This window comes from Ochotona princeps, chromosome 7 (genome assembly GCF_030435755.1).
Source record: "Ochotona princeps isolate mOchPri1 chromosome 7, mOchPri1.hap1, whole genome shotgun sequence".
Lineage (NCBI taxonomy): Eukaryota > Metazoa > Chordata > Mammalia > Lagomorpha > Ochotonidae > Ochotona > Ochotona princeps.
In genome coordinates, this window is record NC_080838.1 from 11,483,333 (window position 1) to 11,507,497 (window position 24,165).

At 37.0% G+C, this 24,165-nt stretch overlaps 1 protein-coding gene across 1 annotated transcript in view; it reads left to right on the forward strand.

The window, feature by feature from the left end:
• Positions 1 to 12,926: 12,926 nt before the first annotated feature.
• TTC29 (tetratricopeptide repeat domain 29) overlaps positions 12,927 to 24,165 on the forward strand; it is a 256,810-nt gene continuing 245,571 nt past the window's right edge. The window contains exon 1 of the mRNA XM_058666674.1: positions 12,927 to 13,075. The gene's annotated coding sequence lies outside the window, so the exon portion shown is untranslated. The remainder of the gene's footprint in view (positions 13,076 to 24,165) is intronic.

A 24,165-nucleotide genomic window follows, 5' to 3' on the forward strand; every position in this document is an offset into this window, starting at 1 on the left:
TACAAATATTCTGTTCTCTCAGTGCTTTTATTTCTGTGATAGCATCATCTTCTGCAATGAAATCAAAACTCTATGTCTTAACAGTTTGTTTTCTGTAAAGAATCTAATGTTATGCAAGATTTTAAAAAATGATAAGAATTAGACGAGACCAAAGAAACAGGTATAAATTATTCAGTACTGTCCTTTAGAATATATATTTGAAATTCTTTTTCATATGGTCAGTATATTTGTAAGTGCTGTAAATTTTCAGTGATAATTCTAGAGGCAAGCACCATAGATTTCTATTTAAAAAAAAAAACTTAAAAAGAAGTGAATCTTGATAATTCATAGATAAATGGTGTAAAAGGAGATGGACACGTGGGTTTCCATAACTTGAAACAAGAGTTCAAATAGGTTTTAATGACTTCTGAGTAATGATCGTTCACACATTAATTGACAGTTTTAGCTCAATTGTTTTTTGAAAAGATGTGTTTACTTATTTGAAAGGTAGAGTGACAGAGAGACAAACAATGAGCGGTTCCATTTACTGGTTCGTTGCCCAAATGGTCCCAAAAGCTGGGCCGAGCCAGGCTGAAGCCCGGGGCCAAGCGTTCCTTCTGGTCCTCCCAGGTATGTGGCTAGGAGCTCAATGATCTGAACCATCATTTGCTGCCTCCCCAGGCACATTCCCAGGGAGCTGAATCAGAAACAGCCAGGATTTGAACCTGTGTTCTCACATGGGATGCCAGCATCACAAACACTGGCTGAACCTGTTATGCCACGGCGCTTTTTATTTCAACACGTTGTGGAGTGTCTCTGGATATCTTCATCTGTTTTATACAAGCGTTAACAACATGGACCTTGCAATTAAAAAGAAGATAGCTTGCAGACTTCACTTTTGGAGACAGTTGTTTCATAAAAAGAAATGCCAGCACCTCTCTTTGAAGCAGTTTGTTGAAGTTCCTTGTTACACACATTTAATAAAATACCAAATAAAATGTCAACTGTTTCATTCTATGCTGGCAAGCAGCACCATCTTTTTCTACCTTTTTGGGAAACTACACTGCTCTCAGATGAGAAATCATGTATCTTTTGTCTGTTTCTTAATGTTTCCGGAGTTTAAAGAAGCACCTTCTGGTAAATTTAAAACCTAATTCAGGAACATTAACGTAAAATGCCAAAGATTATTTTGCCATGGGCTATGTCTATGCCCTTAAATGATATAAACCTGATCAAAATTAGGCATCGAAGAAGGCAGCATTGCCTAGAAACTTTCCATTCCTTTCCTGTTTTCCTTAAAATCTCCAGAAAAGTTGTTAATTCTGCAAAGTGCCTCCCTCCTCTTCTAAACATATCAGTCTTTCGAGAGCTTTATTGAAATGGCTCTGCCAAATGAAAAGCTCCTTTCATGCCATTTCAAACCCTGAAGTACCAAAAGGGTAAATAACTTGAAGTATCATTTTTGACTGACTTGGCTTTGAAACAGGCACAGCCTGCGTAAACAGCTGCTTGGCGGGGAAAGGCTTCCCAGGCTCTCTAAACAGCCCCTCCGTTACCTGCTAATGTTGGTGGCAATGATAAACACCTTAATTCACTGGATTAATGAGTGGGAGCCACCAGGAAAGGACACAAACCCATAACTTTTCCACAAACTTCGTTAAATGTCAAGGTTTTTAAAGGCCTAGTTAGCAAGTATATTAGATGAGATATGTCAGTTTCCCAATTTACGACTCTGACTTGTCTCTTGTGATTCCTTATAGCCTCTAGCCATTCTCCTCTTACCTGAGGCATTCTCTGGCAAAAACCTGATGCTTCCAGTCATTCTGCATTCTTGTGTTTCTTCAAAAATAATTGGACAGGCACCTTTCCATAAACAATCATCATTAGTTATAGACGGTACACAGATAAGAATACCACACAAATAAGTTTCAATGGAATGTCTTGAGCCAAATCATAATAATTTGGCCAGCGTGGCAGAGATGTGATTGACAGAGAGTTAATGCACTTAGCACTTTTCCAGGAAGCTCTGAGAATTAGCTCCTTGATGCTCAGAAAGTCCTGCTCCCAGAAAAATGACATAGACATTGACCATTGAGTTTGTTGCTATTCAATAGCCAGTTCCGTTTGCAGACTCTATGATTAAAGTCATTATTGGAACTGTCAGCAGAGAGGAAGAAATGGAAACTGTCATGAGAAGCCACTGTCTGAAATGTTAAAGATTTCCAGAAAGTTTAATGGTTTCAAGGCAGGCGATTTTAACTTAATGAAGATCAACCTAAATTGTAAAACAAGCTGCTGCAAGCTTCGAATATTTTCTGATTGATTATTCGACACCCCTTGGATTTTGTTTGTTGATTGTTTTTAAATTAAAAAAAATTCAGAAAAATTTGAAAAGCCTTTGTACTTACCTCTAAAAGCAAAGTTTAAAACAAATATGAATTTAATACATTCCAAGTGTCTATTCTTAGAAAAATAAACAAAAAATACATTATGCAAAAACCAATCACAATTTTAAACTGAATAAAATAATTTCAAAATTTTTAGAAATTATATTCAAACATTATAACTATATTATTCAACTAAGCATGTTTCTAATATTTTGATTAGCCAGGCTGTGTTTGCAAGTTGCTACTAGCTATATATATTTTTTCTAATGTTAGAATGAAAATTCCTGAATTATAATTAGGATTTCTCATTGTTTTGCAATCATATATATATAGAGTTATATATATATGATTTTGTATGTCTGGATGTACATGGTATAAATTATAAGCTCAACATTTTTAAAAATTCACTAATTTAAAGAGTAGATTCTGAGCATATAATCAAGTAAGTAATAAGGTTATTAGAGTATCAATACCAGTCAAATTCATTTTGTACTATGTTTTAAAGTAAATGGAAGTCTGAAGAACTATCATAGAAGAACTTACAGAGATGTTATTGCTAAATGTACTATAATGTCCTAATGAAATACCAGAGCAGGGAAAAAGACATTGAGAACAAATACAAATTCAAATGAAGTATTCAGTTCTGGTAACAGATTTTGGATCCCTAATTGGGGCAAAGTGTAGCATAGGAATTAAAATTCCATGAATACCCATATATTGAAAGATGATTCGTTGTTTATTTGAAATTCAACTTTAATTGGGCATCCTATTTTTTTCTTTTAAATCTAAAAATCATGATTGCCACGTAAGAAGTGAACAATAGAAACTTCATAATATCTTGGCCAATTTTTTATAGATCTAAAATTATTCTAAAATTAAAAATGCATTTAGACTTAAAAAAAAGTAAACGGGAAAGCATACACCCCATGAAATGCATTTTGCTTTCCTTTTTTAGTGGTAGCATTTTACATACCTAAGGAAGATTAAAATCTGTCATCATCTAAGCTTAACTTTTTGTTTGACATGTAAACAAGTTTGCTTTTTAAAAAATGTGTGCTAACCTCATTTGTCAGGAAGAGGAGAGCCCGATACAATAATACTAACAGGAATATTCCACTATTTATTTTTCTTTCTTCACCTGCTATGCCTGGGTTTTGACATTAAGAATATTGTGTTTGATATTTTGTGCATTAAAAACCACTTTAGGCTTTGGTTCCGTTTTACTCCCAGTCAGAAAGATCAGAAAAAGCTCAAGTCACACAGTGAGAAACTTTATCCACTGAATGAGACATTATCCATTCCACCAGACTGAAAATCAAAGAGTATCTCTTAGGCTGCTTAAAAATTCATTTTAAAATCTGATCCTGATTGTACTTTTATGGTAATTTCATACCATCAATCATCCTTTTACCTTTAGTCTCTGGGTCCACTGCTCTCCCCTAAGATCTCATTCGCTCTACCTCATTATAATTCTTTAGGTGAGAAAACAGGGTAAGAAACCTTACCAGAAAATGAGAAAAAGATGTAAATTTTTGGAGAAAAGTCAGGTTCACTAAGAAGCAGAGCTAATGATATGTTCTGATCTTCTCTCTTTTTTTGTAATTAAAATGTGGAAAGAAAAATGAACTGCAAAAAAAAGCAATAATAATAAAAAAAATAATAATAAGATCAAGTCTCCCGTGCAAATAAGTTGTAATTTGTGTGCAATCTCACTTTTATACTTTACAAGTTTTAAGCTGTCAGTATTCTGACTTGTTCCTGCCATTTGAAATGAACAAAAGCAATCTTTTTTTGGAACTCCCAACAACTTTTATTCTGTTGTGTGAGGTGTGCCAACCCTTGAAGAGGGCAGCTTTTTTTCTAGTTCTGTTTTCAGTAAATGTGATTATCGGCAGGCAGCTCTCAACTACACAGAGCAAACCTCTGCATAGATACCTGAGTTCTGTGCAGTTATGGGAAATCAATAACATAACTTTGGTTATTAGTCTCCATTTGGCAATGTAGATAGACCGGCTCCCGCTGCCAATTAATCGCTGGAAGGGAATAGCATGTGGCTGCGTGTCAGCCAGAAAGCGCTCGTGGCAAATGCAGTGATTTCTAACATCCAGTTTAAGTCAAGCATTCGTGGAGCCTTTTCAGCATGATTCAATTTCCCCAACAATAAATGTTATATTTTTGCTTCATTGATTTGAATGCTGACTCTGGTGTAAAGCATATTTCTTAGAGTAACAAGAAATGTAGCAGATAATAAACCCAGCAGCGCAGTGCAGCCTTGGTATATTTAGATTGGAAGAAAAAAAAAAAAAACAGCCATGAACCACAGGGGAAGGGCTTATTTCTCTGAAATAGCAAGTCCAGCTGCGCTGTCGTTGCTAACGTCCTTAACAAAATGTTGCCATAAACCTCTGAGTGCCAATAATAGCAAAAATCCCTCCAAAACGGGTTGTTGCCAGCAGTTAGTGACCAGTTTCTTAGTTAATGGCCTAAGGGGAAAGGCTTTAAGAAAGCTGTGTTCACGATTTCCTCTCAGGCAATCTAACTGGATGCATTAAACTGCCTTTTCATTGGGATTTCAAAATGTTTGTGCTCTGACAAGGTACTCATCTTAAGGTCTTCTGATTAATCTCCATCTCCACCGCCTTGGGAAGCCCAGATGAATGCCACACGTCTGAGCGTGAGCGTGGGATCATTTAAAAAATCTCTTCATTAATAACTTAAATGTCGATCTGAAGTACAGGAAACGCACACGTGCCTGTGTGAGCACGCAGGGACTCCTTTGTTCATGATTTAACGCACTGTGCCGTTGGATAAACTGTAAATTGACCAGGCGTTCATTTGTACTTGGAGATGATAAACCCCCGCCGCCGTTGGTGTTGGCAGGGCTGTTGCTAGGATCAAAGGCGGTTCAGTTTGCGGAGCGGAAGCCGTGCAGGGCTCAGTTGGGTCAGGCAGGCACCACAGGCCAGCGGCTGCCCTCCTTGGTAGGTGGTAACCAGGTGTGCTTCCGCGGAGTTAACGGGTTAACTCAGAGGGTTGAATTTTAATGCTGTGTGGCAAACGAGGTTGTGGATGGAAGTGGGGATGGGACCCAGGAAATGAGTTTTCAGTAACTGTGTCAAGCATCTGGTTCCATTCACATTTACAATGAAAATCTGAAAATCCAGCATTTAAGGGATGCAGTCTTTGTTTTAGGGCTTACAAAGCATCAACCCCACTTCTGAAAAATATAAATTATTAAGCAGATGTCATGAAACATCTGATTAGTCAGAATAGCTTCTACCAGAACCTTAGAAATAATGTGTGTCTAATGTATAGATGAACAGAGGCTCATAGACTCAGGATTTTGATATGATTATATGAAACTTTGAAAATCTGCATATGAAAAATGAGGTTTTGTAACATGTGTTGAAATAACCTGTTAGATATGATTTTTATTTGGTATCCTCATCTGCCATTCACTAATACATGTAGAAACAGCCAGCTATCTTAAATACGTATCAGGTCATAATTTAGTTTAGTATCATTTTAACGCTCGTAGTTATGTCAAAATAAACAGTTATATCTGAGAAATTCCAAGCACATTCATATGGCATCTCTTGTTTTTCCTGACTGTACCTAAAACAGTTTCTTCTGGTTCATATTACATGTGTGTGTATACGTGTGTATGACATGAAAATGAGACATGCTTACTAGAACCCTTATCTTGTTTTAATGCATTAATCATAGGCATATGCTTTCATATTTAAACACAAATCTTCTGGCACTATTTATATATCAACTGTAAATCATTCAGGAGCCTGAACAGGTTACACAGTATTATTTAATTCATCTACTTCCGTAGTCTGTTGGTTTAAAGTGAAACTTTTCAAGTGCTCATTAACCGTAACTATTAACTTAACTATAAATAAAGGCAAAAGTGATTGACAATACAAAGCAAATGGCCTACATCAAGTACCATTCCGCTCATACTCATTAAATTCAACGCTATCTTAGATTACAAGTGCTCACTGTTCCGTAGGCGTGGAGGGGAACCAAGATAGAGCCCATGCTCTCCATGTATGAGGAGACTTCAGAAAGTCTGCAGGAAGAGGATTTAAACTGTAAGCTAACATTGGTGCAAGCATTTGCAATCCATGCAGATGAGATTCTTTCAAGTAAAATACATGGACTGATAAAACTGCCCAATTCAAAAAAAAATTTTATTTAAGGGCCTGTTACAATAGCCTAGTGACTAAATCCTCACCTTACATATGCCAGTTCGTGTCCCAGCTGCTCCAGTTCCCATTCAGCTCCCTGACTGTGGCCTGTGAAAGCAGTGGAGGATGACCCAAAGTCTTGAGACCCTGCACCCATGTGGGTGACCAGGCAGAGGCTCCTGGCTCCTGGCTTCAGATTGGCTTAGCTCCAGCCATTGCTACTACTTAGGGAGTGAACCAGCGGAAGGAAGATCTTTCTCTGTGTATCTCTTTCTCTCTGTATATCTGTCTTTCCATTACAAATATTAAATATATCCTTACAATTATTTTTAATTAAGATTTTTTTTGAGAGGCAGAGATGTAGAATACACACACACACACACACACACACACGCCCCAAAAGTGAAAGTGAAGCAAGAGAGAAGACATTGCTTTTGTCTATTCTGCAAATGCTCGAACAACTGGGGTTGTACCACATCAAGGTGCCATAGATGGGACCTGGGATTCAATCCTGGTACTCCACATGGGTGGTAGAGAATTGAGCTATTACAGGTACTTCCCAGGGTCCGTGTTTACAAGAAGCTGGAATCAGGAATTCCAAATAAATGTAGGCACTCCAACATGGACAGAGGAATCAATTGCTAGACTAATTACTTGTCTTGGGTTTTCAAGGTTTTTGTTTTTGTTTTTGCATACATGCGAGTATACCTTTTACTTTCAGTTTTCCCTGAACTTGTTAAAGTTTCTTCTTATGTAGACATTCTATTTTATTACACAATTATTTTTCTGTGTGAAAAAATCCAATGATTCTTTCCGTAGTAATTTTCACAAATTGTCATTATATGTTGAGAAAGATTGAATATAAACTTGAATTCAAAAGTTTTTATTTTCCTAATATCCTAAGTTCCAGCTGGGTCTTGAAGCCAATCCCTTCCCGAGGGCAGTGGGAAAAGCATGGATAGCAGGATGTGGCACCGGAAGTGGATGCCCATGGGATGATGGAACTCTGAAGGTCTCAGGTAGAATTGAAGACGCTGTCCCCCTCTGGAGTGCCACATGACAAGGCAGAGGGGAAGCGAGGCACTTTGAGCAGGAACAGGCTCTCACTCCTTGCCACAGAACCAGTGATCATTCTGGCTGAAGGGAGACTGAATCTGCTTTTATCTGCTGGTCTACCCCTCAGTTGCCACAAAACAGGGCTGGGCCAGACTGAAGCCAGCATCCTGTAACTCCTCCTGAGTCTCGTAAGTAGGTGGCAGGGGTACAAGTACTTGAGCTGCCTTCTTCTGCTTTCCCAGGTGCGTTAGCAAGGAGCTGGAATGAAAGTGTGGCAGCCAGGGTACCCAAATGAGCATGCCACAATGTGGCCTCTAATTTCAGACTTTAAGCTTTTACCAAAAACAGATATTTCCAAGGCATCCAACACCATCAAGCTTTTTATAGAAGCAGAATTATAAGCACACAACCTTTGCACTGTAGGTTTATCAAAATATAAAACATTTTTTTCCATATACAAGTTTAGAGGATAGCATTTGGCCTTGTGGTTAAGACCCTGATTAAGATACAGGCACCCCATGTCATAGTGCCTGGGTTCAGTTCCTGGCTGGTTCCAGTTAATGCAGTCAGTATGGATGGCTCACCTGATTGGGTTCCTGCCACCCATATTGGAAACATGGATTGAATTCCTGGATTCTGCCTTTGGCCTGCTCCAGTCCTGATCTTTGAAAGCATTGGGAAATAAATACAACTTTCTGTGTGTTTTTCTGCCTGTTAAATAAATAAATAAAAAATATAATATAAATATATAAATAAATAAATAAATAAAAATAAAAAATAATAGCTGCCTATTTTTAATCTGTATATCTATATCCGTATCCATATCTATATCCATATATAGGGATCAAAGCCATTTCATATGAAGTCACAAAATTTCAGAGAAATACAGGACTACTAAGAGAAAATGTTTCCCAAATGCATTAGGATGGAACACAGTACAACTAGTACATGTCTACATAAACGTTGAGCCCCTGTGCTGCTGACATCTTATAACAGGTTGTGCTCGACATTATGCTTGTTTAACACCCGCTGAATAGAAACAATATCAACCTAATCTCATTTTTACCAACAAGCAAAATGACAACTGGCCAGTGACTTTTTGAGTGTGTCCCATTCCACAAAAGGAGCTTTGCTATTGAAAATCCCTAATCCACATTATATCATCTTCCATGTGAACAGCTGTAGTTGCTGCCTGTTTTATGTTTCAGCTTGCACTTACGTTCTATTCTCTACAGAGGTCAAAGTAATAATTTTAAAATATGGGTCAGATCATGACACGCCCCTGTTTAGAATATTTTAGTAACTTCCTGTAGCAGTGAAAATTGCAGTCTCATCTCCTCCGTTGGTCTGCAATGTGCCTCCTCTGACATGTGTGCCACTTTCTGTTCTTTTCATTCTTTGCTATCTACCTTCACCAGTGTGCTTCCGTGACTCTACTTTCTTCCTATTGTGTAGAGATGTCAAACTTGCTCCCACTTTGGTGCCTTTATACTGGTTCCTCCCATTACCTAGCGGCCCAGATGGTCACAAAGCCTGCTCCTTTTAAACATGGAAGCCTCAGCCAGAATCTCTTCAGAAGAAGCTTCTCTGCCCACCATCACAACCGAGTCCATGCAGGTTTTCTAGAATATCACTCTGATTATATCATTCAGCCTTTATTACCTGCCAGTTTCACATCTGCTTTAGTTTGTTTCTCTTGTGCTGGCAGGTATGTATTATGATGGTTTATTCAAAGTTAGATCTCAAGGAACCCAAACAGTCTGGCATTTAGTAATAGTTGAGTAAATGATTGTTGGAAAAGAAACAGAAGTTTGATTTGACATGTGAAGGCTCCTCAATGGAAACTCTTAATGAAGAATAGCTTGTTCTGTATAGCTGTGTTTCTGTGTATGTTTCATACGCTAAAGTGGCAGATTTATAAAAGGGAAAATCAGGAATATTTTTGATATTATGTAGACAACTCAGTGGCTTCAGATATTGCGCTATTGTCTTTTTGGCCTCTTTTTTGGAGTTCTCAACATTCATTAATTATTTGAGTTATATTTAGACACATCTGCCCAATATGTGCTATTTTCTCATAACTTCTGACTTGCTTCATGGAGTTCATGTGTTTCAGTGTGACTCTGCCTATCTAGGTGGGATTTTTGTGTGTGAGTGTGTCTCAGGTTTATACAGTTGTTAACAGATAAACACTGGCTTCCAGCACATTCCTAAGCAGGGTGCTACAGTTGGAATTTATAATGGGCTAGGGGAAAAAGTTGGGGTGATGAAGTGGGAATATGTCCGTCCACATTGATAGCGAAACCTACTTTAAAACTCACCTAGCACCAACTGAGCCTAATATGGTTGTTATGGGGAAGATGTGCACTGTGATGGCAATGTGTCAGGCCTAATTGGGACCTTCTGAGAGCTAAGTGTACACACGATTCCAGCAGAAAAATGTTAATCCAGTCACAAAAACTGTATTCATAGGAAAACTTCCCTTCAGCCCTCCCAGCCTCCCTTACTTAGCTATTCAAGAGAAGTGATCGGTGCATGCAAAACTTATAAAAATTTAAACTATTTGGGTGCTATTGGAAATAAGTTACAGAGCTCCACTAAAAAAAAAAAAAAGATCTCCATGAAAATGAGGTGCTTAATCGGTATTGCTGACTCCTCACTCACATAGGGACAGGTTCAGCCAGTGAGCCAGCCGCTTGGATTTACAGAGTGACACCGCAGGTGATTCAAATTCAAACCAAACCTGTCCAGTGGATCTACTCCCCAAGGAATTCACAGTTCCCTAATCAGCCCACGATTTCTGATTTAGGCAAGTATGTACCAAACCATTTCTAAAACAATAAATTGAAAATAATATGAGAAAAAGCTGAGCGTGAGAGTTGTCTATCTTGCAATGAGGAATTCTTAGGTCCTTGAGACCAAAGGAGGGCCATGTAATCGGCTTGCTGCTGTGTGTTCTGCATTTGTCTTTTTGGTATCAAGGGTCAGGGTCAAGGTAATCCGTCAAGTCCTGAGATGATCCTACGTGCTATGATCCTCATCTCACCCTACTCACTGACAAACAATGAGCAAGTGAAACAACATTCCATAGATGCTAAGAAATGGTTTCCACCTTTACTTTCAAGTATTATTAAATCTTTCATGAAGAGAAGTTTTGCATCGAGAACCTGGGATGGGTGGGAGACTGGGTGGGGCTTCTCCCTTGGTTTCTCTCCTGACCCCAGATACAGGGAAAAAATGATATTAGTGTGGAAACAATGGTATTACCCACTTTTCTGAAGCCTTGACCCTTTGTACCCTAATCAACTAAGTCAGATTATTTTAAAAATAAATAAATAAAGAGAAGTTTTGACCTATAAGCTGCAGTGCTCATCCAGATAGATTGAAAGAAAAAGTGAGAGACTTCTGAGAAATCTGTTATACCATGCCTCTCCTTTTTATTTGGAAAAAAAGCTAAACAAACTCTAGTGGGGTTCATTGGGTATCTTGAGTTATTGAGGAAGTTTAATGTAATTATTATTTATGTTTTTATCTTGAACTGGATTATCAATCACTAACTATGTGCTGTTTATGTGCAGTTATGTGCAGTTATGTATTGCACACACAGTTTTGATCAACAACAAACCACATATATAACCAAATTACCGTAAGAATGTCATAGCCATCTTAATTATGTAAGGGAACTCTATTGTGTTCACACAGTAACAAAGGTAGCTAGCAACCCATTTCTCAGAATGCACCTGTTGCTAATTGACAAGTCTGTACTCATTCAAGTGTCATAATGGTGAGAGGTAAGTATAACCATGTTTAAATACAGGAAAGTACACAAGGTCGAAAGGCTTTAAAATCACAGCACTTAAGTTATGATTTTCAAAAAAAAAAGAAAGAATTGAGCTCAATGAAAAAAACATTTCATCTTTTTGAATCTAACACTTCCAGAACAGACTCAGAGGAACACATTAGAAACTATGGTGAGGAAGAGAGTCATGTCCCAGACTGCAGTGAGACTTTTGAGCCTGGGTATGAGCACAGACTCCTTAGAACCTGGAGATTCCAAACACCAGGGACCTTGAAGTCACAGTTTCTACTCTACCATCTCAACTGAAATGATAGCGTTTGCCTTGACTGCCTACTGATATCCTGTTAGTTGTTACACATGTGTATTCTTGCTTAATGTAAACATTTGAGATCAACAGTGGCAGGAGGAGCAACAAGTCTCCATAAGGTTTGCTTTTCTGCATCTCATATGCAGCTACAAGCAACTTCTTTGCAGGCTAGATTGAGCACAAGCTGCAGTGATATGTCCTGCCGTGTTCCCAGAAGCAATCCTATGTCTACACAGATTTTTTCCAGATCTTCTCCTAAGGTCTTTCTACTTGTGTTTTAGTTTATGTATGTTTTATTTACAGTATCTCAGTGATGCCAGGCAGTACAGAAAGGGACTGTGTGTTTTGTGACAATTCCTCCTTTCAAGCCTGTATGCTCAAAGAGAATTGACTACAGAGTGTCAGACGACCTTTGATAGAAGCTTAACACATAGGGAGGATCCTACACACAGAAAGTGTCTACCAAAGCACGGCATCTTAAATCCTTCCCAAGCATATCACAATTAAGATCATGTAGATTTTATGAAAAAATTCAGAAGAATTATTAGAGGAATTTGATTTTGTCTCCCATACCATTTCTCTGATAAATACTCCCTGATAAAACTTAGAAGGAGAAAACATTATTTTTCATCTTTGCCTTAGTAAGCTCAGCAGGAAATGATGTCAGCTGGTGACATTCGTTCCTGTCTTGTGCATGCTAAAGTGTTCTCACGATCTGCCATTGCCAGTTTTAAACTCCTTCAAGAATAACAAAAAATAGGATATCAGCATGAAACTTGTTCTGGCCTTAGAAGGTTCTACGAACTGTGTTTAAAAATTTAGCAGAAAGTGTCCTCATCCTGTTCATGAAGTTCTTTCTACAAATGCCTAAGGCCTTAAATTTTTGGAGCCACTTTCATGTTTTTCCCCCCCAAGAAATCTATGAAAGCAAAAAAAAAAAAAAGATGCTAATGCAGATATCATTGTCTGCAAATACAGGTCTCTTGGTTCAGAACACCATGTCCTTGCTGGATTTCGCCCAAATAATATGGTTTTTTCAGTATCATTTTGTAATGCTCTCTTTTGGAACCCATGAGTCAATCAGTAACCAAAAAGAAAAAAAAAAGGCCTGATATTAAAAAGTTTTAGACATTGAAAAGCCTGAATCTAACGAATGCATATGCTTCCAAGGCTATCATACAACCCACATTGCCCAGCCAAGTAGAGGGCTCCAGATGCAAGGAATCTTAATATCCAAGGACCGCATGTCAGAGCCACACAGATCTTTCATCATCAGTAGCAAATGTGGAATTGTCTCTCTTTTTGATGTGGAGTGCTCGAAGTGTTTACTTGGCACCCTTACTGGGAGAAGGTAAGTCATTCTCTTTAGAATGACAGCATTAGGTATAATGTCATGAATTCCTATTGAGTTGGTCTTGTTGCTGCTGAAATGAAATATGGTGCAGTCTAGTGGATATTGGCCCTTTGACTCTTTGTCACATGTTACAATGGGCTGACTGTAATTCAGGGTAATTCAGTGCCTTACCACTGTCACTTCTAAAACTGTAATTTTGAAAATAAAACTTGGAGTAGAATTTGAGCTGTTCTGTAACATTGAGAAATGGAACTTTGAGAAGATTTTAAAATAGTTTTACAGTGCAAAAATGGTGCTCATTATCCTCATTCAACCCATCCTGCAGGAATTTTTTTTCAATTTCCATTTAATTCCAAGGCCTTGATATCATGGTAGTTTTCAGAAAATGTTGTAAAAGGGAGAAAATGAAACTTATAAAACAGCATTTTAAGGGGGTCTTGAAGATTTTTGCTTAATCTTATTGATTTTGAGTAAAATATGCATACGAATGCAAGAGTTTGTTGAGTCATTGTTGCAAACCATTAGGCAGAGACTCGATAACTTGTATGAAGGGCTCAGAATCGAACCTAGCACATTTTAAGTGAAAACCATCTCTGTTATTGTTGTTAATGTTACTTATAGAGAGCAAGGCTCTGTTGTGAAAGACACTGAATTATTTTTGAACTCTAATCACTTAGAATATGTATCAACATCAGATAATTAATTTAATCCCAAAGTCCCAGTTTTAACAAAATCCTCACACCCAGAAGGGGTTACTTTTCCCATTCTTCCCTAAATTCTGAATGAAATGCTAATGAAACCACATTTGAAAACTAAGTGAAGGAAGCTACTAAAATGAGAAAGCTAACTGATTTTCATTTTAAAAAAAGTTTCACCAAGTATGTCTTAAGGTGCCCTGAAACAACAGAAAGACAGGAGGAAAGCAGCTGTCTAAAACCCCTCTCCGTGGGGCAACTTTGAAAGGGCCAGCTTTCACAATGTAATTGCTAACAAGCCACAGGTGCCAAGCCACGCAGTATCTGATAGCCTGATTTTGAGAAGAGAAATGACAATTGTTTGGCCATCATTCATCCCAAGGCATGCTTGTCATCTCTCATCATGCATTGTGAGTTACTTTTTTATTAGTTGGCTTTGGAAATATTTTCGCAGGGGACTAGCACTAGCATCCACATCTGCAAGAAGTGGGAGTAAATGAGACTATGCTAGATGGAAGATATGCAGTGCACCTGCCAGGAAGATGAAAGATGTGCGTGTGAGCTCTCAGGCAGTGAGATTAGGGGCTCCTTTCCTTCCTGCCTGTATCTTTTCTCTGACCGAAATGATGGGTGAATGCAGTTCTGTCTTACTTTGTTCTGTTTCCTGATGGTTTAACTTCAACAGCTAGAAATAACGAAGATATTTCCAAAGTTAAAACACAAAGTAACAACAATAACAACAACAAAAAACTACGCAAAGTCAAGTAAATTTTATTGACTTTTAAAATAATACAATCTTACATTTAAAACCATTCGTTTATTTTAGAGAGGAGTTAGAACTTGAAATTATTCCAGGCACTCTGATGGCGACTGCGTGTACAAGATTCCCACTCCAACAATCCTACATTCTGATAAGTTTTCAAAATACTTGCTCATGGGTCATCTTTTTGAGCCCTACCAAAACATGAAAGGTAGATGGTGCATATACTGGCTATTTCTTACCAGGGGAAACAAGGTCAGTGAAGTTAAGTCAGTTTTTCATGGTATGATGGGACATGTGAATGGAACTCAACTATTCTGACTTATAGTTGCAGCTCTCCTCAATGCTTTGTCTACACTCATATAAAATTCAGCTTTTGTTTTTTCTTCGGTTTGCATTAAAAAATCCTTTTAATCTCATTTGAGAAATTGATCTATCTATGACTGCGATTTTAATAATTCGTTTCTCTGCCCCTGCATAACTTGTGCTCCAGACCCATATTGTCAACTGTCTACTGAATGCCAAAGCCCAGATGCTACTCAGCAAGGCCAGAATGATCATGTGTATGGCTGTCTTGTTATGTCTTCTCCACATACCTTATTTTTTCTTTTTATTGATTGCATTGCATTATGTGACACAGTTTTATAGGCACTGGGATTCCCCCAACCCTCTCCAAACCCTCCCCCCATGGTGGATTCCTCCACCTTGTTGCATAACCACAGTTAAAATTCAGTTGAGATTCTTTCATTGGATGTATTTACCAAGCATAAAGTCCAGCATCTTACTGTCCAGATAAGTTCAATGGTTTCTTGGGGAGACCATCTCTGGTCTGAAGGTAGAGCTGGCAGAGTATCATCCCAATCAATTAAAAGCCCCAACATAACATCAGTAACAGTTTATAACATTATGGAATTAATTGACATGTTATTGAGTAACCAATACGTTAAAAAAATGCAAGTTCTGAACCACATCCTGTGACTTCTTCATTGACATTTCAATTATTAGTTTATATACAATGGTTCTATACACCTTAAAATGGCTATAGATTACTATTCAGCTGTCTCGTATCTGTTTTAATTTTAGTATTTAGCAGTTTATAGCGTTGAAGCATGATTTTGCTGTACCTGGCTGTTTTTCGAGTAGTCTAACTCTGTAACTCTACAAGACATATGTCAACAGTTGAGGTGCAGAACAGTTTTAGCAGGGGTGTGTAGAGAAATCGTCAATACCCTAGTGAGGAGTAACTAATCTTTGTGTCCCACCCAGTGAGGTATAAGTGCATTCACGCTGACCGTTTCCTGTCTGATTCTAAGCTTTCCTTGTTGTTCTCTATCTATTCTAGATTGTTTGTTTGTTTTGAGGGGTTTTTGAAGCGATCCTGATGGTCATTGCGAGACAGGGTGGGGAATGTGAGTCAGACTGTTTATGATCTACATCAAAGAATTGTAAAACCTAATATACTTTAATACCCTATGTTATTCCGAAATGGGGAGGGAGAGCAAAGAAATCTTCCATCACCCTAGAATGTGTGAGGAAGACGCCAAGTATAACACATCTTATTTTTTAACCCATTCTTTGACATGTATTTCTCCTCTCAGTTTTTGGCACAATTATCTATTCAGTTATCTTCAAAATAATTTCTATAACTGTCTCTCCTTAATGCTAACTGATTACTGAAACTTTAAAAAAAATCAGATCTTTTTTTAACTCCTACATATCTGCAAACCAAGATTTTCCTCTATGGTTCTGCTACCAATTTCACTTGTATCTCCATCATCTTTCTTCTACTGGGCTCTTGTCACAAAAACAGTTTAGTTTATTTTCACTTTCCATATTAGGGATTCTCAACAAACTACATCTATATGTGGTATAGAAGGAGGAGGAGACAACATCCTATATTTAGCATGCTCCTGATGAGTCTTTTCTTATTCTTTACTGTTTCAAATAATAGTGTCAGCACAACCAATCCTCTTAAAGTATGCTTGATCTGCTACCCTCTAAATCAGTGTTCATTTAATCCTCACGATTACACTATGAGAAGCATACTACTATTTCCCTTCATGTTATTGATTGGACAGTTGGAGCATGTCAAGGCTAAATAGCATGTTGGTAAGTGCCGACACTCAAGTTCAAGTGGGCTATCTCCAGAGATGACGCTCTGGAGCACAGCATAGTATTGCATTTTGGAACCCTATCATATTTAATTTTCCCTACCAAACAAGATCATGCATTCCCTACCTCACTGACTTATTCCAATCCTTTCTTTTTTTCATCCCTTAACACCCCACTGTATGCATCTTTTATTGCTGTGACAACCTGTTATGTACATATCCCTGTACAAATACTATGATCTTTCATACCTATGTACCGTGGTCTTTTGTATCTATCTGTGTGCTTGCCTTTCTTCCTGTCTCAAATGCTCTTACTCCTGAAGGGTACTTCCCACACTCCTTCTCATCCATTGATCCCTTCAAATAATTATGTCTGGATAAGACTTTCTGCATTTCCCAAATCTATTTTTCAAGTGCTCATATGTTCTTCCATGGATTCATAAGCATGACCACTTCCTGTTGGTGCTGTCTTCATCGTTCTGGGACTGGGGATTTGTTCTGGAAGTAGGTAACTGTAGTAACAACTTCACCATTTGATATCAGCTCTCCTAATAGTTCACTTCTGAAATGTGACTCCTAAAGTTTCTTACAATTCGATTTATGTTCTATTCACTCAGGTTTCTCAAAGATCTAGAAAACATTTAATATTTTAAGATAAATCCATTTTTACTTAACCTTGATACATTTTATGCAACTGAATTCTGTTCATAACACAACAATTTTCACATTTCCCATAAAGATCATTCTGATATTTTGGAATTCTAAGACAAAGTAAATTTTTCTTTCCTGTGAACATTTGCCTCTTAACTTTTAAAGTGGAAGTTTTTGAATTTTGCTGCATTTTAAAAATCACCTGGGAAGATTTAAAAACTGTAATGACTATGGTTCTCCCCCTACCAATTAAATCAGAATCTCTGGGTGTGGGACCCAGTCATCCTTATTATCCTACATAACCCAGGAGAGTTGAGTGTGTAGTAAAACTGAAAAGTCGATCCTTGCAATACTTATTAGACATCTATGTCATTATAGTACATTGAAGGGCTCATTTTATGAGGAAATGCATTTGGTATCAGATTTTTTTGCTCTTACTTTGAACTAATTTCACCAAGATACTGAAACAGAAAATAAATTAAAAAGTTGAATCCATAAACTCATTTTAGCATTACTCGAATGATTGAGGTGAGATTATATGCTAAAGCATTTGAATGATTTAACTATAGCTTATTTTACGTAAGATGTTATGGTTAGTATTTTCTAAACATATACTCAAAGTTACTTTCAACATCTCTACTGCTCTTAATGTACAGATTTCTTCCAAGTGCTTGTAAACTCTATTGTTTTCAAACAAAACTACTGACTTGTTTTGTTTTCCATTGTGTCATGACTTCCACTGTTATGTTCCTCAGGCCACACAGCAAATCTGAATGTTGGCATGCCATAATTACCAGCAATATGTCTATGACAATAAATTCCTAATTAACACAGGGATGAAATTTAACTGATTGAATGTGTTTTTGTTGCCTTGTGACTATTCCATTAAAGCATTTCAAAACTAGTGACAGAACTAAAACCTGCAATACATAAACAATGTATGTCTAATGTTTCTCTTTAGATGTAATATGTTAGTATTATTTCAGATTAATTTGCTTGACAAATACAATATATATTTATTTCTAAGTACTGGGTGAACTTCTAAGGCCAAAATATTTATTTTCTCTGAAGATCTTTAAGTTGAGCCTGGTGCGAAAGCCTAGTGGTTAAAGTCATTGCCTTTCATGAGCCAGGATCCTAAAAGGGCACCAGTTTGTGTCCTGGCAGCCCTGCTTCCCATCCAGCTCCATACTTGTGACCTGGAAAAGCAGTCGAGGATGGCTATAAGCCTTGAGACTCTGCACCCACTTGGGAGACCAGGGAGAGGTTCCGGGGCTCATGGCTTTAGATTTGTGCAGCTCCGGCTGTTGTTGCCGCTTGGGGAGTGAATCTGTGGGCAAAAGATATTCCTTTCTGTCTCTCCTCCTCTCTGTATATCTGACTTTCCAGTAAAATAAATAAATAAATAGAATCATAAAATAACAATTGTAAAGTTAATACCATGTAGGCTGAGTGTTTTGAACTATATCATATAAGAAGGTAATATATGTAATTTAAAAATGTGACTTTCTATTTAATATGCCTGGAAAACAATTGAAAGTGATCTTGAATGGGGGGAGGGTGGGGGGGGGAGAATCCCAGATTCTATGTAATTACAACACAATGTAATTAATGAATAAATTTAATTTAAAAAAAAGAAATTAAAAAAAAAAAGAAAGTGATCTTGAAAGTTAGGAAATAAGGATGTGCATCTTATCAGTATGTCCAGGATCCAACTGAGAAAGGGTAGAACAAGCCATGTCAAGACAGAGGGACAAGCATATTAAATCTTGTATTAATGATCATGAAATCATAGTAAGCACTACACAGTATTTATAGGTTGCAGTTAATAGGCCAAATAAAACCTAATAGTCTAACTGATAGTAGTCTAGATATATTTTCTTTTTTTTTTTTTTTTTTTTTTTTTTTTTTTTTTTAATGCCTATTTGTTGACCTTCATTTCTTTTTTTTTTTTTTTTTTTTAAAGATTTATTTTATTTTTGTTACAAAGTCAGATACACTGAGAGGAGGAGAGATAGAGAGGAAGTGGAGCTGCCGGGACTAGAACCAGCGGCCATATGGGATCAAGGCAAGGACCTTAGCCACTAGACCACACTGCCGAGCCCTCTAGATATATTTTCTAAAAAAACCTATTACCAGTAGAAAAATCAATTATAAACACTAAACATAGGAAAAACATCAAGTTAAAATTGTCGCAGTATATTTTCTAGTGTATTGCCAGAATAAGCATTAAATTCTTTCTTATCATTCATCTTAGTGAAGTACATTTTTGGATCTTAAAACACACAGATATACCCTTGTCAGTGAATATGGACAAATGCATACATTTGTTGCAAAATCGGTTTGAATTGTGAATGATGTATGCAAAGTTCATTTGCAGTCAGAGAACCATTCAGGGTCACAATCAGTCAGTACAATCCACACTCCTGTACGAAGGACTGCCTGTTGGTTTCTTTCACAGTAGGCTAATGTTTCCCTGTCTAAAGCTTCTAGCCATGGAATTGCTCAATAACAATTCTTGCATTTTTCACTCAGTACAGGATTTTACTTATCCATTGGTATTGAGCTTTCAACATAATTGCTTTTTTTATTCCTGATTTTAATTCATTGTATGAATATTCTGTAATTTATCCTCTAACTGAATAATTGAATTGCTTTCAGTGGAGGCTGATAAGAATAAAGCTGCCTCGAAGAACAGTTTTTCCAGATCTCTGGACAGCTGTCTTAATTTCCCTTTAGTAAATGAAATGTCTAGCATTAGAGTTGATGCATCAGAGTACAAGAGATTACCTTTATGCGATCCTGCTGAAAAATTTTCCAAAAATGATTAAACATTGTAAAATCTTCCTACCACCATATACTTCTGCATATTTAGAGGAATTAGCTATTACTGAATTTTTTTTCCCATTTTAGTATGGGCGTGGTCATTTTGCATTGTAGTTTAATATGCATTTACCTGATGACTAATGACGTAGAGCACTTTTTCATGTGTCAGTTGACTATTTCTATATCTTCATTTGTGAAATACCTAACATTTTTGCTCACTTTAAAGCAGGTTGTTCATTTTTAAATAATTGATCTACGGGAGTGTTACTTTCTGGTTGTAAACCCATTTTCACTGGATTTATTTTTACGTATTTATATGTATATAAATATAATATTATATATATTATGGTAAATGTGTTCTTTCACTCTTTGGCTTTCACTTTGTAATTGTTTTGCTGATAACATGTTTTAAATTTTAACATGTTCAAGTTTATTGATTTCTTTTGTGGCTAGTGCTTGCTAAAAAAAACGTTTACTAAGATTTTTTTCTTTTTTAAGATTTTATTATTATTGGAAAGCCGGATATACAGAGAGGAGGAGAGACAGAGAGGCAGATCTTCCATCCAATGTTTCACTCCCCAAGTGAGCCGCAATGGCCGGTGCGCGCCGATCCAAAGCTGGGAACCAGGAACCTCTTCCAGGTCTCCCACACGGGTGCAGTGTCCCAAAGCTTTGGGCCGTCCTCAACTGCTTTCCCAGGCCACAAGCAGGGAGCTGGATGGGAAGTGGAGCTGCCGGGATTAGAACCGGCGCCCATATGGGATCCCGGGGCTTTCAAGGCGAGGACTTTAGCCGCTAGGCCACGCCGCCGGGCCCAACTAAGATTTTTTACATCATAATCATGAAGATAAATGTATAAGAATTATTTTCAGAAACTTTTTTGTCTCAGCATTTGCTTTTATCTCTCTTTTACCTGGATTAACTTTTGTGCTGGCGTGAGACAAGAAAGGTCAAATTTTTCTAAACATAGTCCAGGTTGGGTAAGTTGTCTTGGTATTATCTTTTCTAAAAGTTATTTTCACATTTTATTTCTTTGTATTTCTTATATAAATCTGAGGTTTTCATAAAGCATCAATGATTTAAACTGTTCTTCCACTGGGCTACCTCATAAATGAAGCATTTGTTCTTGACTCAATTTTAACAGAATTCATGCTGTCCCAATAGGAGATCTTTTCAAACTGATGTCTTGTCCTTCTTAGTGCCTCAAACTTGATCCTGTGCAGACATGCTATAATAGATCAATGCAAGTTTGTTTTGATGCAAAATCTGTTTGAAATGCCTAGTTTTCTGATAGCATAGACTTTTCATAACTCTGTGAAGATCTTCCATATATTCCATACTGCTTTTATTCAGTATTCCAAAATGAAAGTTGTCTTAAGTGCTTGGTAACACTATCGATTTTATTTAGCTTCCTAGTTTCTTATTGACATGTCATTACACTAAGAGAGGAGTGATAGAATCTTTATGGTAACTGTGATTTTATTTCTTTCCTCTATTTCTATCAGTTGTAGCTTCTAGGCATTTTGAAACTTTGCTCTTAGGTGCATGCCCGTTTAGAATCTTTTTAAAAAAATAATATTTCATTTAATCAATATAAATGTTTCCCTATGCCCTACTCTGGTAATGCACCCTTCCTCCTCTTGCTTTGGCATTGGTGTAACGTCTCAGGTTTTCTGATCATTAGTGTATACATGCTACAAATCTCCCTATTCTCACTCGTCTAACTGATCTGCATCTCTAGATTGAGAGTTTGTTGTACGCAGCACACAGTCATATCTTGACTCTATTTTATCCAATTTGAAATCTCTGCGTTTGCATCAGAGTTTTAATAGACTTACTATAATTTATATACTATATACTTACAGTAGATTGAAAATAGACATCAATAACCTTTTTTACCCATTTATCTAGAGGGGTTCAGTTGACTTTTATTGCTTTGTTTTTCCATCTCCTTTGGGTTTTTTTCCTCCTTTCCTTCTTTGCATCAATCATTTTTTTAGAGTTATGAATTGAGTTATCAATTTTATTTTCTTTCTTGGCTTTTAAATTTTTCTGGTGATTGTCTTAAAGATTACATTAACAATCTGCTCCATCTTCTAAGGCATTTCTTGTCACTTCATGTTTTATGTAAATACTTTATAGAATTTACTCCCATCCTAGGCAATTGCCATCAATTTCACCACCTCATATGTTAACCAACCTCACCTTTTATTGCTCTTATTATTTGAATAAAGTCTGTTGGTCTTCAAGAAATTAAGATGGTGGCAAAAATCTTTCATATTTAACTTTCATAGTTCCTTTTTTCCTGCTAATTTCTTCATATAGAGCCATATTCCTACAAGATATACATTTTCTTAAATCCAACTAAATTTCTCTATCATTTATCGTGGTTCAAATCTGCAAAGCTGAAAGTTCTTAGTTTTTGATTATTTGAAAAAAATCCCCCCCTTCGCCTCATTTTTAAGTTATAGTTTTTTCAGGATTTGGAATTCCAAGCTAACCAATATTTTTGTTCAGTATTTCAGTGATATGATTACATTACTTTTGGGTTGCAGAAATTCTTCATTGAGAATTCAGCTGTCCTTACTCCTAGTCATTCTATGTTATGATATGTGTGAGAGGGAACTGGTGCACACCAGCACCCAGGCCCAGAGGATGGTTGGCTCTGAGCAGCACTGGCAGGAATGATGACCACTGACTGAAGGACAGTAGGTTTCCCAGTCCTGTGTCAGGCACCTGAACCTGGCATCTTGTCTATACAACTTCTTTTCTTGATCCTTAAATAATGCCTTACTGTCTTTAACATTCAATATTTTTTACTTGGGAGAGAGGTAGGTAGTAATGTCAAAGGGAGAGAAAGATATGCTACTGGTTGACTCCCAACTCCCCAAATGCTTGCCATGCAAAGGGCTGTGTCAAGCTGAAGCCAAGAGATGAAACCTAATCCTTCTCTCTCTCACATGGTGGTAGGAATCCTCCCACTTGAGTCACACTGCTGTTTCCCTGGGTGCACATTAGAGGGAAGCTGGAGTAAGGACTTGAATGAACCTGCGCATCAAATCCCGGTACACTAAGGTGGGAGCATGGCAATTAGCAGCTCAATTGCTAAACCAATTTCTTGTCCTCAATTTTAAGCATCTTGACTGATATATATCCAGTTTCAATATTCTTTATGTTCATTCTGCTTTAGTTTCTTGGATCTATGGGTTATGTGTTTTATTAGATTGGGGATTTTCTTAGCCATTATTTCTTCAAATATTTATATATATTAGCCCCAGCTTCTTTCTGTGATCCCTCCTTTTGGATTCCAACTACTTCATCTTAGTATTCTCACAGATCACTTAAATCTTGTTTGACTTTATTGCTTTTGGTCTTTGTTCTTTCTGTGTTTTAACCTAAAATTAAAAAAAAATGTTTTCAGATTCACTGATCTTTCCCTGCAGTGTCCTATGGGTTAAATTCGTATATAGAATTTGTTTGTCTTATATTGTATTTTTCAGTTCTAACATTTCCATTCACCATTTTGTATTTCTGATTTTCTTCTATGATACTATCTATGTCCATTTGTTACATTCATTTCTTGTTTAAATTTTTCAACAAATTTATAATAGTTGTTTTTAAAGATCTTATCTTCTAATTTCAATATATTTGTCATCTCTTTTTTCCTCTCCTTAGTTTTGTGTCAGAATTTTTCAATTCCTCACCTGGTAATGCTTTGTTGTCTGCTATGCATTGTGAATGGTACATTGCTTAATATCTGAATTTTAAGAGGACTGAGTTTTCTTTTTTCTGAAAGTTTACTAGTGAGTCATCTTGACCTTATTAAAACTTGGTTAAATTTATTTATTTATTTATTTCACAAATGGAGAGATAGATATGGAGACAGACAGACAGAAGCTGGGGTCTAGGAACTGAATCCAGAGTTTCACTACTCAAATGGTCTGTAATTATTTGGACAGGCTGAAACCAAGAGCCAAGTACTTAATCCTGGGACCCCATATGGATGACAGTAACCTGAGTACTTGAACTTTTGGCATGGCAAGT